Below are 24539 nucleotides of genomic sequence, written 5' to 3'. Positions count from 1 at the left end.
GATGAAGATTAAACCATTGAATAGTATATGAAAAGTAAAATAATCATAATCAAAATCCCAAAAATCAAAATAAAACATAAAAAACTTAACTTCTTATTACTCTTGTAACATATTATGCAATGTTAATAATAAAAACCCTAAAAAACTTAATTCGGTTAGTAATTATCAATTCCACTTTTCTCCTTTACAACATTTAACATGACAAAAAACACTTACAGAATATTATTATTATATATATCAATTATCATCGTAGGTTTGCGCCAGGGAAGTTTTTTGGTTTTCAAATGTGGCCACATAAGTTTCTGGCTTTCTGACGGCGGACAACCAACAAAGAGAAAAGTCATTATTGCACAAGGAATAAAGATAGAGCGACTAGAGAGATGAGGGGTTTCCGGTGATTTTCACGGCAGTACTGCCAGCCGTCTACTACGGTGTAATTATCTCTATAGCATTTATCAACTCCAGTGAACACGGTTCACCTGATTTGTCCAAAGCTACAAATGAGAAAGAGAAAGAGACATATGCGTGGCAGTGGAGAACTCCTCCTCCCTATCTCTCCCCCCCATGACTCCATCATCACCAACGCCACCACCACTACGACGGCGTTTAGCCACCCGGCTACATCGACACTGTGGCCCCGGTTTCAAGTGTTAGGATTTTACGGTAAGGTTTCAGTACCTTTTGGTCATTTCCCACCACAAATCAATAGCCGTTGTGATTGGGAAAAGGGAGGGGTTGTGGAGGAGGATGATGTGCGATCCTTTTGCGCCGATTGCCGTCTTCCAGCAACATCACCCATCAAATTCCAAATTGACTCTCAGATCTGATTTTGATATTCCAATAAACCCTAAACTGAACCCTGTATGTAATACCCATAAACCACTTTTCCCTAATTAGGTTTGTATCCTATTTATGCATAAAATAGGGCTTTTATGTTAAAAGTATGTTTGGTTTGAATTTGTTGTTGCTGCTCGAGAAACCAAAACGAGCCAAAGGTTTTACTTGGTTAATTTTGTTCTGCTTGGTTTTCGGTTCAAAATAAACGAACCAACCCAATGAACACCTCTAATTTCACAGAGTTTTATGGTCAAATGTTTTTATTCATATGTTTTGACTTTGTGGATGAGTGTTTGCATTGGGATGACTAATAATTACTTGAATTTTAGGCGAATTTTGTCTGAGCCTCTATGGTCCCTGTTTTTGATGGCTTGAATGTTTTACATCAGTTGTGCGATGGTATGCTTTTTCTGTGTGTTAGAGGCTTTGTTAGTTCGGATTTTCTATGGCTTTGTAAACTACTTTAACCTGTGATTTTACGACTTGAAAGTGTCACATATCGGTTGTCCGACGTTATGCTCATGGTTTGGTTGAGCATACGATCTTTCATGTTTGCCTTTTGTAGTATTATATAGAATAATATAATATTTTACTAAAGGTTGCCAGAATGGCTAATTGGCTATGCAGATGATTTGTTAAAATTTTCTACTTCATTTTTAGGCATGGCAACCTCTATAGTCTGCATCCATGGCGACAGTGACGATGTCCGAGCCTTCATGTTTTAATATGAATAACCAGCATGAAAGGTCTTCTGCTTTTGGCCTAAGGATATATTCGTATATTCTTGCTTGCTTTGCTACAACTTGCAAACATGAAAGATGTGGGTTTGTGTTTTTGTGTAAGTCTTGACCCTTGATTCAGTTTGATCTTTGGAGGCAATTATGTTATTTGATTCATATGTGGTCTCTATTTCTTTGTTCAAGTTGATCAGAGGATAAGGATTAGTGTTGGCGAAATCGAGGCGAACTTGGAGATGAAGGGATTCAGAAGGATTAATAGGTTGATGCTTCAAGTTGAAGGTTTTTTTCTAAATTGGAAGAGGCAATATCAACTTTGAAGAAAATAAAAGACCCAAACATTCAATTGCCTCACTAAATGATGTAGTAGTTAATAGTTAGTTTTGTTAATTCTTGTTTCAGTTTTCCTTTTTTGTAAATTAAAATTGGAAGTAGTTTTAGTTAATATAAAATATGTTTTGATTACCTTGGGTTCTGCCTATCTATCTAAACACATTGCATCAACATCCTTAATCTCAGTATTCACTTATTTAAGATTACTCTTGGCTCTTTACAATCCACCATAATGGTTCACTAATTGGCTTTGTATATGCAACAACCTATAGCTTTATAATGTCTATACCGTCGTTACGTGTTTATCCCTTTGTCTTCCTTAACGTTCATTGTTCATTGTGTTTACATCGCCACACCCGCAGCGAAGTGCGTGGTTCAATTACTAGTTGTATAGGAAATGACGAAATCCAGTTCCTTGATGAACACGTGAATACCTCACCAACCACAACCTTGTGAGAACCACGTACCATACCTTCCTGACAACCATAGATATCTCACAATCAACGGACAATACAACCCAAAAATCATCTCTTTCTCTACACACACAACACCAACACCAAAATATCTTCTACTATAAACCCCTTAGCCGTCGAAAATGCTAGCTTAACCCCCCCCATCCCCGTGATGCTCACCGGTGTCATTTCCTCACGTCCGAAACATTATCTTGTCGGTTCACATCTCGCTCACTACGCCTTAGCGGCTCGTCATCTTCACATCTAACCTGATGCAAGTTTTTCGATCAAACTACTTCTTCCGTACCATTCTACAACTGCTACTGGATTGAATTACTCTGTTTCTGACGTGTCCGCATCCGTATGGCATGCTATTCTCCTGGCTGGAAATAGGCGGGGAAGATATAACCTTAAACCAGTTGGTGAAGGCTCGTGGAACGTTGCTTGGGATGTTTGTCCTGCGCGATGGCTTCACCGCCCTTATACGGCTTGGCTTTTATTTGGTATATGCACTTGCCTCGCTGCGCCACCTTTAGAGGTTTATGATACCGGTTTGGAGCCTCTGGTTGTTGATGATAATAATAAAGTTAATAAAATTAATGCCAGTTGTATTGCTGCTGGTTCTGAAAATTCCATAAACTATAAAATTACAGGTTTGTGAATTTATTTTTAATAATTCTAGTTAAATAGTTATATGTCATCATTTACCCTTATTTATTAAAATAAATAAACTCATTACTACAAAGTATATATATGCATATTATTTTTATTTTACTTATTATATACATTTTTTTTTTAAAATTACAAATCATGGTAACAATATGATCTTCTTTATGCTATTGTGCAAATGAACATATACGTGATTGGTTTTTCCTTTTTATTAAACTTAATTTTCTAATTGTAAATTTGATTACCAGTTAATTTGTAAATTTTTATAAACTTATTTCTTTCGTAACTAAATTTCAACTCCCTAACAAATGCTTCTCATTATAATTTTTTTAATTTTACTTATTATGCACATTCTTTTAAAATTACAAATCATTATAACAATATGAATTTCAATTATGTTACTGAAGGACACATATTATTCACTAAAGGCATCTATGTTTTAGTTTCACGTCTTTCTCTCGTACTTAATTATAGATAATTATTAATTATTTTTTTATTAATAAATCTAAAACTTCATTAATCATTTATCTATATCTATATATATCTTCTAATAAAATATTTAGCTAATATTATTCATATATATTCTCTATGTTATCATTATTTTATTTTTTATCTCGTGTTTATTTAATATTTCTTTTCTTTTCTTTGCTATTTCTTTTATTTTTTTCACTTATTAATAATAACTATTTAATATTTTATTGCTTCAACCACGTGTAACACACGTTTCTAACATTTTAATAAATAAATAAACAAAGTAAAATGTAATTATATGTAAATAGTACATCAAAGTTCTTTTTTTTTCAAAAATGTATATTGACGACTGTGTGTTTTAATTGATTACATTATATATATTCAGGTCGTGTAATACACGTGTTTATTCAACTGGTGCAATACACGTGTTTTAAATATGTAACTTTTTATTACTTAGTATATAAAAATATATATAATCAACCCGTGTAATACACATGGTTCTAACCTAGTAATTGTTCTAAAGCAATCTGTTTATCGAAATACTAAACATTTTATCATTTTTAAATGATTGATCTTTTCTATCAAAATTTTTGTTACGAAAACAAACGTTAAGCATCCTAAAGTGATTCTATACATTTTTAGTGGAAATTATGTAAAATAGTTAGTATATATGTATGTTAATTTATATAATTTAAAGGAGATATTAAATTTCACATTTGATATAATTAGATAGATATTTTAAGAGGTTAGTGGCCTTTGTTGTATGTTGGGTAGTACAACAGCTTGGAACTAACTTTATTTAACGAACTATTTTATTTGTGAGTATTTGTACGAACTATTTTGTCCTTTTGTGGTTGCGGTAATCCCTATTATTATATACCAAAAAAGACAAAATAGGTTGTACAGATACTCACAAATAAAATAGTTCGTACAAATACTCACAGACAAAATAGTTCGTACAAATACTCAAAGACAAAATTGATGTGGTAATCCCTATTATTATGTACCATTAGTGCTTCTTGTTTAACTCCTAAAAGAAAATTATTATTTTTTCTCTAAATCGATTCAAAGTTCTTGTTTACAAAATACAAGTTTTTGGTTTCAAATAGTTTAGTTTCCCATATCCATACACCAATTAATGGTAGCATATATGTAAAAAAGAAAAAAAAATCATTTACCACTATGTACATTTAAAGAACTTACTACATCTTTTTGAAGCTCAAAAAACGTCGTGTAGTTGATAGCTGTTTTGAATAGGTGATGTTCAATAAGACGCCATTGAAGGTATGCTCGACTGATCCTTATAAACCGCATACTGTAAGACACTGTTGAAGGTTCAAGAAGAACGAGATGATCTTGGAGGTTGAAGATGAGAGATGAGAGCGTAATGAGAGATCAAGGGTTTCAGGGAGAAACTCTTTCTTTATATATTACAACATTTTTATCAATTACCAGCTTTAGTCCCTGAAGTTTAGCTCTTATCAATAACATTCCTTTGACTCTAGCCTCTTGCTACATTCCGTCCTCCACGTTTTTATATACTCATTATAAACCGAAAATAAATACTTTGCTAAGTAATTGAATTGCTAAGGCATAACACATTCACCACTTCTTGGTTCACTTACTTAAAAACATATAACATACACAATTTCTCATATACCACGCTTACTAAAACGTTTAATGGTTTTACTAGCTGCATGAATTAAATGAAGGTGTAGGTGTAAATTAATAAATTTACAAATAAATAAAATTAAGAAAAAAGGGTGTCATGTGTTTGGTTTTCACTATATCAAACAATTAAGTAGAAAGGTTTTGGTTGGACAACGCCCCATTAAAATGTGGAAGAAATCACATGAGAAGGTGCAACACACTCTTTAACTAACGACTGGTGCGGTGTTGGGGTGTGGAAAGTTGTGGTATGGTTATAATCGTGAGCCCATTACGCATAACTAGAAGAACATGACTTTCTTTCTTAAGTAGACCATCAACTATATTCGTCCCATTGCCTTACGGAGCTGATGTGGCTAATGTACCACCGAGAAACACCACACCACCCCTAGAGTTGCCGCTGATTCAACCCATTTAATGTAATAGCATTTCTTATCTTGAAATTTGCTTAGGGGCTATTTGATTGCCTCTTAATGAGGTTCTTAATGGTTCAGACCTCTTACTGGTTCAGCACTTAATGGTTCAGACTGTTTGTTTCACGAGCAGATGTCTGAATGGTTCAGACATTTGCCTCTGAATGGTTAAGATTTATACAGAGTCTGAATGGTTAAGACCTCTAATCTGAATGGTCAGACATTTGCCTTTGAACAGCTAAGCATTATACAGGCTCTTAATGGTTCAGACCTTTTACTGGTTCAGCACTTAATGGTTCAGACATCTTACTGGTTCAGCACTTAACCATTCAGATGTTGCCAAACAGCCCCTTAGTGATTTGTTTCATCTATATTAAGTTCTAAACTAACATGTTGGATGACAAAGTCCCCTCAGATTAGATCTTTAGGTTAGATTAGCATTAAATTTAGTCACAACTCACAAGGAGGTGGCAAAGACAATAAGATTTTGAAATCAGTATACAGAAACACTTTATCATTACTACTAATTTATTAATTATCTGTTATTTTAAAAATGAAAATTAAATCTTTCTTGTGAACATTATATTTCACACTGAAAGTGACACTTGCCTTGGTACATATTATACATATATATATATATATAGAGAGAGAGGGTAGGGATAGTGTACAAAGTGTCTAAAGTGTGAGAAGTGTTTTAAACCATTAGATCAAAGATCTAATGGTTGAGATCAGTAGGGACCAAATTATAAATCGTGTTTTAATTATTTGAACTGATTTGAAAATTGTAGGGGTAATAGTGTCTTTGTATATGTTTCAAATTAGGTAACATCTCCTAAATTCTAGCTATTCAATTTTAAACTTATTCTAAAATCCGGACATTCTAAAAAATCCAAAAATATGTAACTGCTACAAGAAATATATAACACTATATAACATCATATAACACCGTATAACACCATAACACCGTATAACACTATGTAACACCATATAACACCATATAACACTATGTAACACTATCTAACACTATATAACAATATATAACACTATACATCTATCATAGACATGCTATCAGAAAAATATAACACTATATAACACTATATAAAATTATATAACTCTAAATAACACTATATAACACCATATAATACCATATAACACCATGTAACACTATATAACACTATACATCCATCATATAATATTATATAACACAAAAAAAACACTATATAACACTATGTAACACTATATAAATTTTCATTCTGTGATCTTTAGAATTAATAATTGATGAACGAGATGACACAAATTCGTAGATTAATTCTTAATTCGTATTCCTATAATTAAGGGTGACGGTTTTGGAAGGTTATCAATTAATTAAATCAATAAAAAAAAGTTACTTGTTTACCCTTTTGAATTAATTTACACCGAGGACACATGTCATATCCACAATATTTATCACAGTTCTCACACCTTTAAATTAACGTACAGGATCTTCAATATATATATATATATATATATATATATAAAGCGTAACGTACAATAGGGCTTATGGTACGCGATTGTGAAATCGCATGTTGGTTTTTTGTAGCAATTTCGCATGTTGGTAAATATGATGAAATCGCATGTTGGTATATAAAGCATTTTCCCATGTTGTTTTTTTCAGCACAAATCACATGTTAAAAAACAAATTCGCACGTTGAAAAACCAGTCGCGTACAATTCGTACGTTAAGCCCTATTGTACAATAACCAACCTATATATATATATATATATAGGATTAGGTTCAAGAGTGAACACTAGTGTAGCTTGCGAACTGAGTGAACTAATCCTGGCCATACACGTGTGTAGATCAATGGCCAGGATTTGATGTTGAAATACACTAGTGTATTTTACGATTTGATGATGAGATCCTGGCCATACACGTGTGTAGATCAAAGGCTAAGATTTGTTCACTCAGTTCGCAAATACACTAGTGTTCACTCTAGAGCCCCGCCCTCTATATATATATATATATATATATATATATATATATATATATATATATATATATATATATATATATATATATATATATATATATAGGGAGGGGCTCATGTGAGAACCACCCTTATTATGAGAACCGCGAGAACCAATGTGAACACAACCTAAAATAGCTAAAAAAAACCTAAAAAAAACCTAAAAAAACCTAACCCCCCCCCCCCCGAAAAAAAACCTAACCCCCCCCCCCCAAGCTACCCCCCCAGCTAAATGCTAAAAACTAAAACCTAAAAAAAAACCTAAACCCCCCTCCCCCACCCCCCAAAAACCTAAACCCCCCACCCCTCAAGCTAAAATGATAAAAACTAAACCCCGAAAAAACCTAAAAAAATCTAAAAAAAATCAAAAAAAATTCTAAAATTTTTTTATTTTTTTTAATATTTTTATGCTCAAATCGCTACTTTTAGTGGCCAATTTTTTTTTTTTTGGCTTCGAAAAGTAGCAATTTTTTTATAAAAATTATTAAAAAACAATTTATGTGATTTTTAGCTATTTTTAGGCATTTTTTGTGTATTCACATTGGTTCTTGCGGTTCTCGCAATAAGAGGTGGTTCTCGCATGATCTTCTCCCTATATATATATATATATATATATATATATATATATAGGAGAGTTTAAATGAGAACGCTAAATATTGTGAGAACCGCGAGAACAAATAAAAAAACCGCAAGAACTTGGTCAAAAACAATTCAAATTCAAAAAAAATTCTGCACTTATCACTATTATTCGAATACAATGTTAGAAATTTAATTTACACGTTTAAATTTACGTGAATTCGTAAATAAAGAAAATTTACACATGTGTAAGTTTGCCATTTACACATGTGTAAATCTGTTATATTTACACATGTGTAAAAAATCTAAAAAGAGTGATTTTGAAAAGAGAAATGAATTATTTGATGTTGTAAATTCTTTTTTTAATGTTGTATCTTAATTACAATGAGGTTTGTATTAAAAAAGTTGATTTTGATTGGTTTTTTCATTCGTTCACGCGGCTCTCGCAATATTTAGCGTTCTCAAGATAACCCTCCCCTACATATATATATGATAAGGATCATGTGAGAAATAGTAGGCTAATTGAGAAACTTGAGAAGCATTCTGGACCACACATTTTCCTTAAGCAAAAAAATGCAAAAAAAATGTGAACAAAATGCAATTTTTTTTTTTTGGGAAAAATCGCAGCTTTTTCTTTAAGGATTTTATTTTTTATTTATTTTTTTTGGGATTTATACACATGTGTATATTGTTAATTTTTTAACTATACATATATGTATATTGTCAATTATACATATATGTATATACATGCTTAAAATTGAAAAATATGTGTTATTTAGGGTTTAGCATTAGTACTTAGGGTTTAGCATTAGGGTTTAGGGTTTAGCTTTATGGTTTAGGGTTTAGCTTTAGGGTTTAGCATTAGGGTTTAGCAATAGTATTTGGGGTTTAGCTTTTGGGTTTAGCATTAGGGTTTAGCTTTAACTTTTAGGTTTAGCTTTAGGGTTTGCATTAGGGTTTAGCTTTAGGGTTTAGTTTTAGCTTTAGGGTTTAGCATTAGGGTTTAGAATTAGGGTTTAGCTTTAGGGTTTAGCAGTAGGGTTTAGCTTTAGGGTTTAGAATTAGGGTTTACTTTTAGGGTTTAGGGTTTAGCATTAAGGTTTAGCTTTAGTGTTTATGGTTTAAGGTTTAGGGTTTATAACACATATTTTTTCAATTTTAAACATGTATATACATATATGTATAATTGACAATATACATATATGTATAGTTAAAAGATTAACAATATATACATGTGTATAAATCCAAAAAAAAATTAAATAAAAATTTAAATTCTTAAAGAAAAAGCTGCGATTTTTCCAAAAAAAATTGCATATTTTCACCTCTTTTTTTTTTTTTTTTTTTTTTTGCATTTTTTGCTTAGGGAAAATCTGTGGTCCAGATTGCTTCTCAAGTTTATTAAATATGGTGGACTTCTTATATATATATATATATATATATATATAAGTTGGATGAACAGTATGAACAGTAAGGTAGCGTTTTGGTATGAAGGTATAGAAGGAGGAATGAAATGGATCATTATGATGATAAAATGAAAATAAACATGTTTGGTTATCATGTGGTAATGAAATCGAGCACTCCAAAGGATTGTAACTACTTCCATATATAACAATATCCATTCGTTAGTAAGCGGGTATTTTATTTTTCCATTCCTTCAAGCAATAGAGAGAAATATATTATTGTTATTATTATTATTATTATTATTATTATTATTATTATTATTATTATTATTATTATTATATTTCTATTTATATTAATACTAATATTAATGTATATCAAAATTTTAACTATAATTTTTTACCATTAATATATTATTATTATTATTATTATTGAGTCAATTATATTTTTCTCATTTTTAATACAATTTTGTTTCATTATTGCGTTTTTTATCTATCAAATTGTACAAAGTAATGATTTGTTCTATTCAGATATGCGTAACCAAACATTACAATGAAATGGAATGATCCATTTCATTCCGTTGTTCATTCCATTACTTCGTCAATTCCATTCCCTCATACATTCCGGTACCCTATACAAAACAGACCTTAAGTCTTTTTTTGTTTATTTTTTAATTTTTTTATGTTTCCCCCTCAACTTTCAGCGTTGACACTTAAAACCTTATAACTTTTAAAAACTTTATATATATTACAATAGGAAGTCGGAGGAAAAGTAAGTCTTTTTTTTTTTACACTTTTACCCGTCAACTTTCAGCGTTGACACTTAAAACCCGTTAACTTTTAAAAACTTTATAATTTTGGTATAAATGCAAATTTGTTTACGTATAGGCGTAAATTTCTTTCTTATATATATATAGGGGACCGCTAAAATGAGAACCACTTCGAGTTGTAAGAACCGTGAGAACTACACCGTACGGGGCGAGGTGGACCAAATTTTTTTTTTCATAAACGTAGATGCGTATATTATAAACACATTTGTAAAAAAAAATTAAAAAAAAAATGTCGTGTGTGTAGTTTTGAGCACCACAAGTTTGTGTTTACGGGTACCGTAAATCTTACCGGAAAATTTACGGTACCCGTAAACACAAACTTGTGGTGCTCAAAACTACACACACGACATTTTTTTTTTGAATTTTTTTACAAATGTGTTTATAATACACGCATCTACGTTTATGAAAAAAAATTTTGGTCCAACTCGTCCCGGATCAAGTAGTTCTCACGGTTCTTACAACTGGAGGTGGTTCTTATTTTAGCGCAATTCTATATATATATATATATATATATATATATATATATATATTACAATCGCAAATTGGATGAACAATATGTTTTTTTTTTGTCTTTTTTATACTTTTACCCCTCTGCTTACACTTTAAACCCTTTAACTTTTAAGATATTTGTAATTAAGTTGGTTTAAATGCAAATTGGTTTACGTTTTATCTTATATCATTTTAGTATGTTATGATACTTGATAATTAAAACGTCTTATTTTATATTGTAGTAAACGAAAATAGCTATGTTCTTATTGATGAGGATAACGATGATGGTGAATTTCGTCTTTAAGCGATCGTGAACTTGATGTATTTAACACTCCAATTACATAAACATATTGTAGACTTCTATTTAAAAAAACTTTGTTGAGAAATTGATATTTGATTATGGAATTATATAAATTTGGATTATTTTTTGAGTTGAAGTTGTATTTTTATAGAATTATTATATGGTTAGTTGAACTGGTTTTTGAGTCCAACCCGATACGCTATAGAAACTGGTTTTAAAAACATTCAGCAAAAGTAATGCCAAAAAAAATAATAGAAATACATCCATGATTCCATTGTTTTCGAGACTTGATACAGTTATAAACCTGTCTTGATTATGACCGTAAACTACTTCACAAAATTAATTTCAAGCTTTAGGTTAAATCATACTATAAAAGTCAAACCAAACACCTAAAATGGAAGCTTCCATAATTTGATTAAATCTTCTATATCAAGAATTATCTCCACATCTAACGAACTCATTATAACCTCTAATTCACACTATTTAAGCCTCAACCAACTCGCATGCAAGAATTTTTAGCTAAAATCAACAAAATAAATTTATCTTTTATATAAGAGCAAGTCAAAACAAAACAAAACTAATAACTTAAAAAGGGAAAGAAAAGAAAAGATTCAAATTAAACAATATAAATGGAGCATGTCGATCTTCTAAGACCATGAGTAGTGGTGAGACATGTGAATTGTCATTTTACGTCATGTGGCGTCCACGTCATCAAGCTCATTTGATTTGCACAATCTTCATCTTGCAGCCTAAACCACGAGGACCGGCCAAAAAGCCCAAACAACGAGAAGAGGGGGCGGTGTTATGGTCGTGGTCCACCCAACCATGAATCCAATATTTGGTGATGAGGGTGTTCAAAATTGCTGATGATATGTACAGAAGCTTTCCATATTTTCAAGTAACCTTAGAGGCTAATCATGCTATGCGGAAAAAGCGTTTTATGTAATTACAAAACAAGTGCATAACCTGCAATACTTTACCTAGCATACAAGCAGGGGCGGATCTACATTTAATGACACGGGTTCACGTGAACCACGGCGTTTTGGAAATTTAATTCTACAACACTTTTGTGAATGTATTACGGGTGTTGTCAATTCCAACGTTGACATCAACATCCTCAATCAATTGCCATTATTCAATGAGGTTGTATATGGATTAGCACCATATTGTTCACTTGAGGTAAACGTAGTTCCAATATAAGCATTATGGTTGTCCATATGACGATAAACAAAAAAAAAAAAAAAATCAAGGCAGCGCAAGAAGCAGCAAGAAAGAATGTGGAACGAGCTTTTGGTCTTCTAAAAGCTTGTTGGGCTATAGTTCGACTCCCTACACGAGCAATGCATTCTTTTAGAATTAGAAATGTAACACACACTTGTAATATATTAGTTATTACACAATATTATTTTAACTAGTATTAAGCACCCCCGCGTTGCGGCGGGGGCAAGCACTAATGTCACACTACCGCCAGCGACCACCGACACTGAAGTTGTCGCGTCTTAATGCGAAAAAATTAAACCAAAACGTAAAACATAGAATAAAATAACAAAGTTGATCCAGGACTTGTACGTTACGATTAACCCACGTCTATTTTTTCCCGTTTGACAGGTTCATCGTAATCTATATATAAAATATATCATTACAACAACCATTGCATCAATATGTTGCAAATTATATTTATACAAGATTTTGGCTAAATTAATTAGAGTATTATAAATAATAATGATAATTTACAAATAAAACAACATAACTGTGAATGGATCAAACCGACTGAATATGGTAAGATAATGAAACCTTTTTTTATTAGGTTACAACCACATAAGCACAATTTACAACCATACATGCATACAAAACTGATTGAATTGGGTAAGGTATTGAAACTATTATTTGATTAAGGTACAACTACTTAAACATAAATTACAACCAAACATGCATATATGGTAAGGTAATGAAACTATTATTTGATTAAGGTACAACTACTTAAGCACAAATTACAACCAAAGATGCATACAAATGTTCCAAAATAATAGGATATTTATTTGATTAAGGTACAACTACTTAAGCATAAATTACAACCAAACATACATACATGGTAAGGTAATGAAACTACTATTTGATTAAGGTACAGCTACTTATATACAAATTACAACCAAAGATGTATACAAATGTTCCAAAATAATAGTATATAAATGGGCGGACGTGCAACGATATGTCCTGCTCTTGAAATCCATATTCTAATCGTTGAAGTAAATAAAGATACTCTTCTGGATTTGCTTTGCCAAGAAACCCACCACAACCAGTGGCGAAGCTTGAGATTTCAGATCGGGGGGACGGAAGTCACCAGGCCTAAAAATTTCTATAAAACCGGGGGGTCGAAAACGTATATACCCAAAAATTTCTATAGGAAAACTACATACTCTCCACTACTAAGCGAAAAGTTTTGGGGGGAGGGGGGGTCGGCCGCCCCCTCCCGCCCCTTAAAAGCTTCGCCCATGACCACAACCTTCGATTAGATCCCGTGGAACATATTGCAAACACTAACATATCCAAAAAAACCAACCGGTTTGATAAGTGGTTTAGTTGTGAAAATATTCTCTTTCGGTTTGTTAGTTAACCGTTCTTAATTTAGGTATACGTTACAAAAAGAAAAATGAATCATGTAGAACATAGCAGTTCCCAAAGAACATGGTGTGGTGGTAAGGTGTCTTCTCTTTATTAAAAAGATGAAACGTTCTAATTCTGAAAAGTGTAGGCATAAAGGTATTTATGAATATGTTGGTTTGTCGTTAAAAAATTGTAGAACATAGCAAATCCATCAATGACTAGCAGTTTCAAAAATCTAAACAAAATAGTACAAAAGATGCATTATTTTTCACTCATAACACTATACACATACACTTGTGTATATAGAATTAAGGATTAATGAGTAGGACAACTTGTATATATGGGTCTCACATTCCAAATCTGTGTTTGAACTTTAAATACAAAAAAGAAAGATATTATATTTTTATGATTTAGAATAAAAATGCGAAAATAATAAGTATCATCTACAAAATGTTGCAAAAATGGTCTATAAATATAAAAAACTATGCAGATGGTTGTCCCTTTTAAATGTACATTTTACCATTCTATATCGTTTCACTAATTACCCCTGATGACTTTATGGTGATATTTTTGTTCTTTTTTTTTTTTTTTTTTTTTTTTTTTTGTGTGTGTTAGAAAACTATAGGATGTGCTAATAAATCGAACCCTTTCAACTTGTTGCTTAATGTCCTATTTGCTCCCTTCAACAAACAGTCAAAAAAGTCTTTCTGACTTTTGATAATCACGACCTATGACCTAGTGTTCTAAGCCACAGGTTATGTGAAAATTGACTATGGCAAAAATGATGACCTTTCACATACATTTATAATGTATGATTAATGTTTTCTAAGTATACATAAACTCTAACCCTTTAACTTAGTTCGGTAGATTGACTTAGCATTCAAATCCTTTTTATAAGTGTTCAAAGGCGACGACGGAATAAATGCTACTGTCGACGTATCACACGGGATGATGTGAGAACAACCCTTAGAAAGATGGGAAGGGCTAAGGCAGTTGGACCAAATAAGATACTGATTGAGGTATGGAAGTGCTCGGGAGAAGGAGTTCATTAGTTAACTACTATTCAATTTGATTTTCAAATCTGAGAGAATGTCATATCAATGAAGGAATAATGTAGTAGTACCTTTATATAAGAACAAAGGTGATGCCGAATGTTGTGGGAATTACATTGGGATTAAGTTTCTATGACACACTATGAAATTGTGCGAGAGAGTAATTGCGACTAGAATTAGAAGAGAAACTCAGGTTATGGTAAACCAATTAGGGCGATAAACTACAGAAGCAATACTTATTCTAAGGAGATTGATGGAGAGGTATAGAGAGAAGAAGTGGGATCTACACATGGTGTTCATTGATCTTGAAAAGGCCTATGACAGTGTGCCACGTAGACTGATTTAGGATAGTTTGGAGAGTAGAGGGGTTTCTGGGAAGTATATAGACTTAATCAGTGATATGTATGGTAGGACTGAGACTAATGTCCGAGAGCTAGGAGGAGATACTGATTTTTTTTTTCTGTGGAGGTGGGACTTCACCAAGGGTCTGCCTTGAGCTCTTTTCTGTTTGCGATTATCCTAGACAAGTTGACGAAGTTAATTCAGGAGGTTGTTCCGTGGTGCTTGCTTTTTACGTGTGATATTGTGTTAGTTGTAGATAGTAAACAAAGTCTGAATGTGAGGTTAGAAGAGTGGCGAGCAGCTTTAGAGGGCAGAGGTTTAAGGATTAGCCGATCTAAGACTGAGTCCATGTATTGTGACTTCAGTGGCGTAGGCAACGATGAGGACATTCATATCACCATTGATGGTCAAATGGTTCCGCAGGTGGCTAAGTTCAAGTAATTAGGATCATTAGTTCAGAGGGATAGGGAGATAAATAATGACGTTGCCCACCGCATCCAGGTTGGATGGTATAGGTGGAGAGCTGCCACTAGGGTTTTGTGCGATAGGAGGTTTCCAATTGAATTGAAAGGGAAATTTTATAGGGTTGCAATTAGACCTGTTATGTTATACGGGACCAACTGTTGGGCCATTAAGAAAGTATAAGCATGCAAAATGGAGGTAGCAGATATGAGAATGCTAAGGTGGATGTGTGAGCACACAATGTTAGACCAGATAACAAATGAGGTTTTAGGGAGAGTTTAAGAGTAGCTAGTATGTCTGATAAGATAAAGGATGGAAGATTAAGATGATTTAAGCATGTGAAGAGGAGGCAGATGATAGAACCAGTTATAGTGGTTAAAACTCTCGAGGTGGAGGGAAGGAGGAGTAGAGGCATACTCATAATTACTTGGGATGAACAGATTAGACAGAATTTATAAGGATTGCACCTCTCTGAGAAAATGGTCCATGATAGGAGTTCATGGAGACGTACGATTAAGGTTAAAGATTTCTAGAGGAGGGTGCAATTAAGATTTAGGTGTGATGTATGGTCGTATATATGCTTACATGTTATATGGAATTTACATGCGTTTCTCATCTTGTATCTATGTGTATAGATTGTTTGTAATGTTGTATTTGTCTTGTTTACCATGTACTCTTTCACCACTCATATTATACTGGTAGCTTTATACACACACACATACCTCATGTTCTATTTATTTATTTATTTCTTGGGTGTTTTTGAAGCCAGTGGTCTCACTGGAAGCAGCCTCTCTATCCCCATAGGTAGAGGTAAGGTGTGCCTACATCTCACTATACTCAGACCTTACCAATAGCTTCGCTAGATTATCGTTGTTTTATATAAGTGTTCACTTTACACCTCTTAATTTCTATTGTAACTCAACTAAACCACTTTCCGTCTTATTGTGAATCCCCTTTACTATATAATAGTTAAAAAACATTAGAATTCCCAAAACTATGAACACACTATATAATAGTTAAAACATTACAATTCCCAAAACTATGAACACGATGCACATGATATCACCATACCATGCATGCTACCATTATCGCACCGTTGCACACCACTTCCCTTCACCCAAGGGCGCAGCTTATGAGGGGCCGGGGGCGTCCGACCCCCCCCCCCTCCCGAACTTTTCGCTCAGTAGTGTATATATGTAGTTTTCGTATAAATGTTTTTGGGTATATACGTTTTCGACCCCCCGGTTCTATAGAAATTTTTGGGTATATACGTTTTCGACCCCCCGTCTTCATTGTCAAGCTTCGCCACTATTCTTCACTATCTACTACCAGACCCTTGCATCATCACAATACCATCGGCTAACACCATTGAGTTGTCTATAGTGTTAACCGATCAATATCCGAACGGAACGGATTCGAAAATTGAACAGATACACCCGTTGACGACGACTATTGACCCATGACAGAAGAAAAAAATTGATGTCATATATGTGACATATATGTATGATACATTCGAGTTGAAAGTGATGATGGAAACAACAAAAGATCTCTCGTATATGTTGTTCTATCGATTATTGAAATTATCATTAGTTTTACTAGTTGTAAGTTGCAACGTCTGCTATTGAGAAATCTTTTCAATAAGTTTGTGAAATGGAATTTTCGTAACTGAATTAATGATAGTTTTATGAACGATTCTTTCGCATTATTCTCTTACAATGAACACAACTCTCTATATATAGAGGTTAGACAATAACTAACCTCTATAACTAACTTAAGTAACTAACCACCTCTATAGATACAACCTATCTATATTCATACACTCTAATAGTTGCATTGTTATTTAGAAAAAAATTTACTTGACATTGTTTCTAATAAAAATGTAATAAATGATTGTGTAACATAAACAAATTACATACCCTAGCGTTTAGAAGAAGCTACAAGCTTTTAGAAAAAAAAATGACTATTTTAACCTCTAAAGACAATAAACTTTTTAGTTATGTCAATTTTGGTCATTTTATACATTTTATTAAAAGCTACAACTACTCTGCAAACACCTAAATATATCTAAAAAGCTACAACCACCAGCTATTAGGCTATCAGCTACCAGCTTCCAGCCACTAGACACCAGCTTTTAGCCACCAGCTACTTTTAAACATACCCATTATTTATTTCAATTCAATTTCAATACCGTGAACCCTGGTTTATCGAATGAGTTAATGCTTTAAGTGGCAGTATTCTTTCTTTTTGTTAATTAAAGTAAATACTTTTTTTTTTCTAATGACCACAAGAGAATCAAATTAGTGGCGTGTTACACCGAAAGAAAGTCTTCCATTATCTTCATAAAGGTAACTATGCAATAATCGAAATTGCATTGGAAGAATGTTATGGAGATGCCTTTCACACCGACATTTCATATTAAAGAGGAAAGTCAAAGTCAATCATTATTTACGTAGAGAGTGGTCAAGGAGTTTTTTTAAGATACAAACTTTTGTTTTAACATGACTTATTTTGATATTTCATACGAAGTAAATCGTACTTTGGTGTTTTCTAACACGTAAGCCAGTAAGTAAGTGAGTTGATATATCAAGAGGTCTAACATATTGGCTCAAAACAAAACAAAGATAAGTTTAAAGTAACATATATTACCTAAATAGATAGAAGGCATTTTAAAACAAAGGATATAACATATTTTAAACTATAACAAGTATATAGTATATTTTACAACAAATAATATAACTTCACATCATCCATAGTGAAGTCAACTCTAGAACACCGTATATCACCCACATGGCATCTATTATTTTTTTTTGAACGGCAAATTTGGATCACTGACGGACCACTGGAGTATCATCGTGTCACCAGCAGAACCACCCGATCATATCCATCTCCTCTAGACAATAATGCCTATACACCAATTCAGGAGGAAACCCAATAAATCTGGGAAAACCCCCTTTGTGGGAATCGAACTCATGACCTAATGGTCATAAACCTTACCCCACCACCAAGATACCACTAGGCTATAATGCCATGGGTACATGGCATCTATTATTAAATCCTACTTTGTGGATATTAGGTGTGCTAACCGATAAATTGGTGAAACTATTTAAATGTTACAAAATACACTTAAAAATAACCTATGTTAGAGTTTAGAAGTGGAGGGTTTGGATTTGGGGCATTGCTCGACACGTGGTGAGAGTGGAATCTACGAGTTTATGGTGTGAATTCAAACTATTGATTGGAACGGACAAATATAAATAAACGAGTTTGTAATAAAATGTTTTTTTGTTAAATTAAAAGTTGTAAAAAATTATTATATAATTTTTGATATTTCGTATTACAGTAGCAATGTACTTTTTTAAAATAATATATCAACTTAATTTTTGTGTAGTGTAGTTTTATTTTTATTGAATAATATATTAACTTAATTTTTGTGTAGTGTAGTTTTATTTTTATTGAATAATATATTAACTTAATTTCGGTGACTCAGCATAAAAGAATCTACGAGTTGAGTTAATATATAGATCATAATAAGGGTACACGGGGTGTATACGAATTGAATAAATATGTGCCAAGCATGAAGATGATAAACTTAGAAACGGTTAATCTTGAAGGGTGACAAGGTGACCAAAATTTAAAACTATGTGTAACTTGTCACAAGAAGTGAATTTTGACTTACCACATAACCACCAGCGTACCATGTAATTTACTCCAAAAAATCTTTTCATGATAAAATTAAAAACATTTATTAAAAGCTAATGCCACTTAACAATTTTGAAAAACTTTAACCAAACAAATATATTGAAATCCTGTTAAATCTGAACTCTTGAAGTCATGTTCAAGAGTTTCTTATAACAAAAACTCTGCCTCATTAGACTGAGCTAATATGAACATAAGAACACAAAACTCCATCTGTTTCAGTGCACCATAATCTCATTGTCACAACATATCATTGTCACGCGGGTCCTGTAGCCTAAAAGCAACGAGTTCTTCAAGCTGCCGAACGTGATTACACCTCTATAGGCATCCACCAACAGTGGGAATCCTTTACATAATTCTCCAATCACCCCCTCAATCAAAGGCAGGTGATCCTGAAACTCGAAATGATTCATTTATTGCAGCCGCTGAAATTTCTAAGAGATCTGATTTTTTTTACCGGCCAACTCACACAAACCATCTAATCCTACTCCTAAATCCAAACCATTGTCCACCTTAGGGGGAGCCGGGAGGGACCCCATTAACGATCTAGCGCTTTGTTCTCCCTCATATTTATTTGACTTTTAAGTTTTACACACGCCTGTTTTTCTAATATAATGAATTATTAGGTACGAGTCAAAACAAGTAAATTTTTAGTGCGGGTTAAAACGGGTTGAGCCGACCCAAGCGCATTTTTATCCTTTTTTCTTGATTTAATAAATACCAATGTGTTAATCTAAATAAAAGACTATTTAAAAAATAATCCGACATTTTCGAGGTTTTTAATAAACGAGTTAAACTCATAAGAGATAACTTAAACAGGAATGAAAATTCCCTGTTGACTAGAAGATTTGACCTTGCAGGGTAGTTAAGTAGAGGTGTCTGAATTGGACAAGTTGGATAAAGAACCGCATAAAAATTCCCTGTTGAAATGCAAAATGGTGGTATTCAATGCTGCACATTGTTCATGGTAGTAGAAATTGCTAGTCGTTAGTCGGTCAGTGGAGTAGGGACTAGCGCTTAATCGTCACCTAGTCGGGATTTTTACAACCATGTGAGGGGCATGCGGGTGGTGCTGTTAACCAAGATAAATGGATGAGACCGCAGTTAACTGTGACAAAATGGAAACCACAGTGACCAAAAAAAATTACTATTAGACTTTTTTTTTAACAGCAAAATCAACTTATAGATTCAAAAGCAACAGCCCAGCAAAATGCTTAGGCAGAATACAGTATGGGCCACCAGACTTTACAGAGGTGACACCAACACTTACACTTTGAACTTACACCAATTTTCCCAGTTTAACAATAGCATTTTAGCCCTATTTTTGACCCAATAAAATGACATACTTTGGATTTCATTGATGAGCGTATCCATCACCACAGGTTTTGCCGAATGGACCAAGTTGTTTCTTGTTTTCCATATCACCCAACGCGCCGATAAAATGACCGTTTGCACTGCTTTCGCCTTATCTTTCCCCAGCCTTGCATGCTTGTGTAGGACCGAGAAGCAAATGATGCTAGCGATATTGCACCACACCAAATCAAAATGCCACCGATCCAAGATCTCTAAAGAGTGGGGAAATTCATTTGCATTAGGACTAGGGGTGCAAACGAGCCGAGCGGCTCGCGAGCTACTCGAGATCGGCTCGAGAAAAAGCTCGAAACGAGCCGAGCCTTGTCGAGCCCGAGCCGAGCTTGAGCCTCAAAACAAAGCTCGTTTGTTAATCGAGCCCGAGCTCGAGCCTCACATGTGAAGCTCGTTAGGCTCATCGAGCCTTAGTGTAAACGAGCCGAGTCGAGCCGAGCTTATTTAAACTTGTTTACAAGCCGACCTCGAACCTAAAAATAAGCTTATTTAGTAAACTAGCCCGAGCCTGAGCTTTACTTATCGAGCTCGCAAGCCTAAAAAGTCTATTATTTATATTATTTTTATTTAATATACTAATTAATAGATAATAAACGAGCCGAGCCCGAGCCGAGCTCAAGCTTGATAAAATAAAAACGAGCCGAGCTCGAGCTTTGAAAACAAAGCTCGAATCGAGCCGAGCTCTCATAAGTTAATCGAGCTCGAGCTCGAGCCTGCCCGGCTCGTTTACACCCCTAATTAGGACAAAATCAAGGAATTCCCAATTAGGGCTATCAAAGGCTTTCTCGGTATCAATCTTTAGGATAAACGCTTTAGATTTCTGCCTCCTAAGCCATGACATAGCCTCGTTTACAATAAGAGGTCCCTCAACTATGTTGCGACCCGAGAGAAAAGTTGTTTGGGTTTCGGAAACAACCTTGCCAATGATGGGTTTAATGCGGTTGGCCATACTTTTGAGATGACCTTATTTATGGTCCCAACAAAGCTGATTGGCCGATATTCGTTTAGAGAAAGCAGGTCCTTACTATTGGACTAAAGCTGTTACTTTAGCCAAACCACAGAGACTAAAACCGAGGCTTACTCTGAATTAAAAATACTGTTAGATACACAATTGATTTTAATTAGAGAACACATTTATGAACACAATAAAATAAGCAAGTTTATGTATCTCTATGTAGCTTCCCAATTGTTTTAATAAATCAAACTTTTCATGACTTAATAGTTAATAGTCCACTAAACACATTTAAGTTACTATCAACCAGTTTTACTGACATGATACGAACAAAACAAAACCTTAGTTTGAAGAATGACTTACAGCAAACACAACTGTTATTCTGTTAACAACCACCGGCTGACCTTGTCTGGCGCCGCAGCTCTTCATCGGCATTTCTAAACAGCCGATCCCAACCACTCCCTTCACTTGTATCCAGATAATCATACGGAACCGCAGTTTTTAACCCCGGTCTCACCCCACGTCGGCTCTCCACAATCCTAAATTCTGGTTCCCTCATCAACTGCTCCGATTCCAGTTCCGCCCATGTAAACAGCAACGGCAATGTAACCTCACACCACGGATTGAAATCCAAAAGCTTGACTTTCATATCCTTTCGAACATAAACATCAAACGTGTAACTTTCCGACTCAAATCCCATGCTCACCTTGTCCGTATAAAACTCGTCTGTCACCTTTTCCAAATCATGCTTCTTCTCGGTCAGTATCGGGTAAAATGTGGTGGCTTCTCGTTGCGAGATTCCAACTAAGACGTTGTTGCGTATGAAGACTCGAAACTCCCTCTCGGGTTGGAGATCCGGGTACCATTTTCTAAGCGCAAGAAAGAAACGGGCGGGTCGGTGGATGTTACAATCGCTGCATGAATCATACGCATGACAAAGGGCGTGAACAAGTGAATCGGAAGATTTAAGCAAAAGTGCGATTTCGGAAAACGAGGTGCATTTAAGACTCGAGTTTGTACCTATCCAAGCGGAGTCTTTAGGTGAGCTCCAGTTGAGTTTCGGAAAGATGGCCCCACCGAGCGTTTTGATCGATTGGTTGATTTGTGATTCGAGTTCCGGGAAAGAAGGCGGTGATGATGGTGGTGTTTGGTTTGATTCGTTATCGGATGTGTGTTGTTCGGATATAATGTGGTCTTCTTCGTCTTCGGGTTTGATGATTCTGTTGGGTAATGCGTCGTTGTTGGAGATGGAAAGTGGAAGAAGGAACGGGCCTGAATCGCCGAGGAGATAGTGAATGAAGGATTCGGGAAGTTTGTGGATTATGGTTTTGATGGATGTGGATTTGAATATTGGATACTATTCTTGAATTTGACATCTATTATCTAGTTCATGGTTTTCACTAAAACTTTTAACCATTACTAGCAAGAGGGTGTTGTTTGGATGTGTGTTTTGAAAGTGATTACAGGTTCTTATGGCTTTAAGTCATAATTATAATTATAAGTTATATAATATAGAAAATATCCTTTCCTTCCAACTATTTAGCTGATGGTAAGATAACCAAATTTGGATTATTGGTTCATACCAAATGCCATAATTTGGTCGCTTCTTTCTTGCCGCCTGTATTTGGTCATTTATCTATTAGTTATTAATTAACCAGAACTACCTATTTATCGCTTCTTTCAACCTGAAGCCAATATTTGGTCATTTATGTATTAGTTATTAATTAACCAGAACTTGCTACATGGCACACACTAAAGCAACTGATTATTCGAGTGTTGAACTTCCAACTACAAAACCACATGCAAACACTACCTCCTATTACAGCTGATTATCTAACTAGGGTTAGTCAATGACCGATAATTACCTTCAAAATGGACATCCATCCATGTGTGTGTGTGTGTGTGTGGGGGGGGGGGGGGCTGTTTGGAAGCTTCTTAATGATTCCATTAAGTATGTATGTTTGGTCCACTTAAAAGACGCATCATAATGGGTAAGTTTTAGAAACATGCCTGACCCATTCAGAGGCTGCCTCTTAATGGCTGAGCACAATGTTGCCAAACAACCCCAAAATTTGATGTTTGTGTTATACACATAGATTCATATTCTGATAAAACATATTCATATAAGTGTTCAGAAATACAAATAATATACTTCAATGCCTATCAAGATAAGAATCTCAATCAAGCTTCCATCCTACAATCCATTAAAATAAACATCCGTAAAAACGAGTGTATGCATGCGTATCAAGCAGGTTTTGTTCATCAGTTAACAACATCACCAAGTAAAAGCATATGCAGCTGGTTGGGCAATTTCATCATATAGTTGGCGTGCATAAGAATATAATTAACCTTATATTTCACAATTACGTAACGGAATAGATTAACCAAACCTACTATAATACAAATTTGAGCATAATAACCTACTGTAAAACACTAAACCTCAAGTAATCATGAAATACAACAAGCTATAAAATCGAAGGTTAACAAGCTGAATGATTATAAAGTCGAACCCTGGAAATTTATATAGCATAACAAATTAATAATCAAGGAGATTGAGAATACCTGGTGGAGCGACTGATGAAGAAAAATCGAAGCAATGTGATGTAAAAAGGTAAGAAAATGGAAGATTAATGTATGCGTATTGACGTATATGACGTTATGAACCCGTTTAGGATTAATGGAACGGGTTTGGAAGATAATCGGTCTCGCTCCACAAACGAAACAAAACCTTTTTTTTTAAACGGTAAACTTGGATCAGTGACGAACTACTGGAGCATCATCGTGTAACCAGCGAAACCACCCGATCATATTCATCTCTACTAGGCATAATGCCTATACACCAATTCAGTAGTAAACCCAATAAATAAGGGAAAAACTTCCATGTTAAT

The 24539-nt window shown here is 34.0% G+C and overlaps 1 pseudogene; it reads right to left on the bottom strand.

Moving 5' to 3' along the window:
• Nucleotides 1-19481: 19481 nt before the first annotated feature.
• Nucleotides 19482-24263, bottom strand: LOC110929659 (annotated as a pseudogene).
• Nucleotides 24264-24539: the final 276 nt, after the last annotated feature.

Source organism: Helianthus annuus, chromosome 3 (genome assembly GCF_002127325.2).
Source record: "Helianthus annuus cultivar XRQ/B chromosome 3, HanXRQr2.0-SUNRISE, whole genome shotgun sequence".
Taxonomy (NCBI): Eukaryota; Viridiplantae; Streptophyta; class Magnoliopsida; order Asterales; family Asteraceae; genus Helianthus; species Helianthus annuus.
Note: the sequence above shows the minus strand (reverse complement) of the source record. Positions and strands in the feature narration are given on the sequence as shown.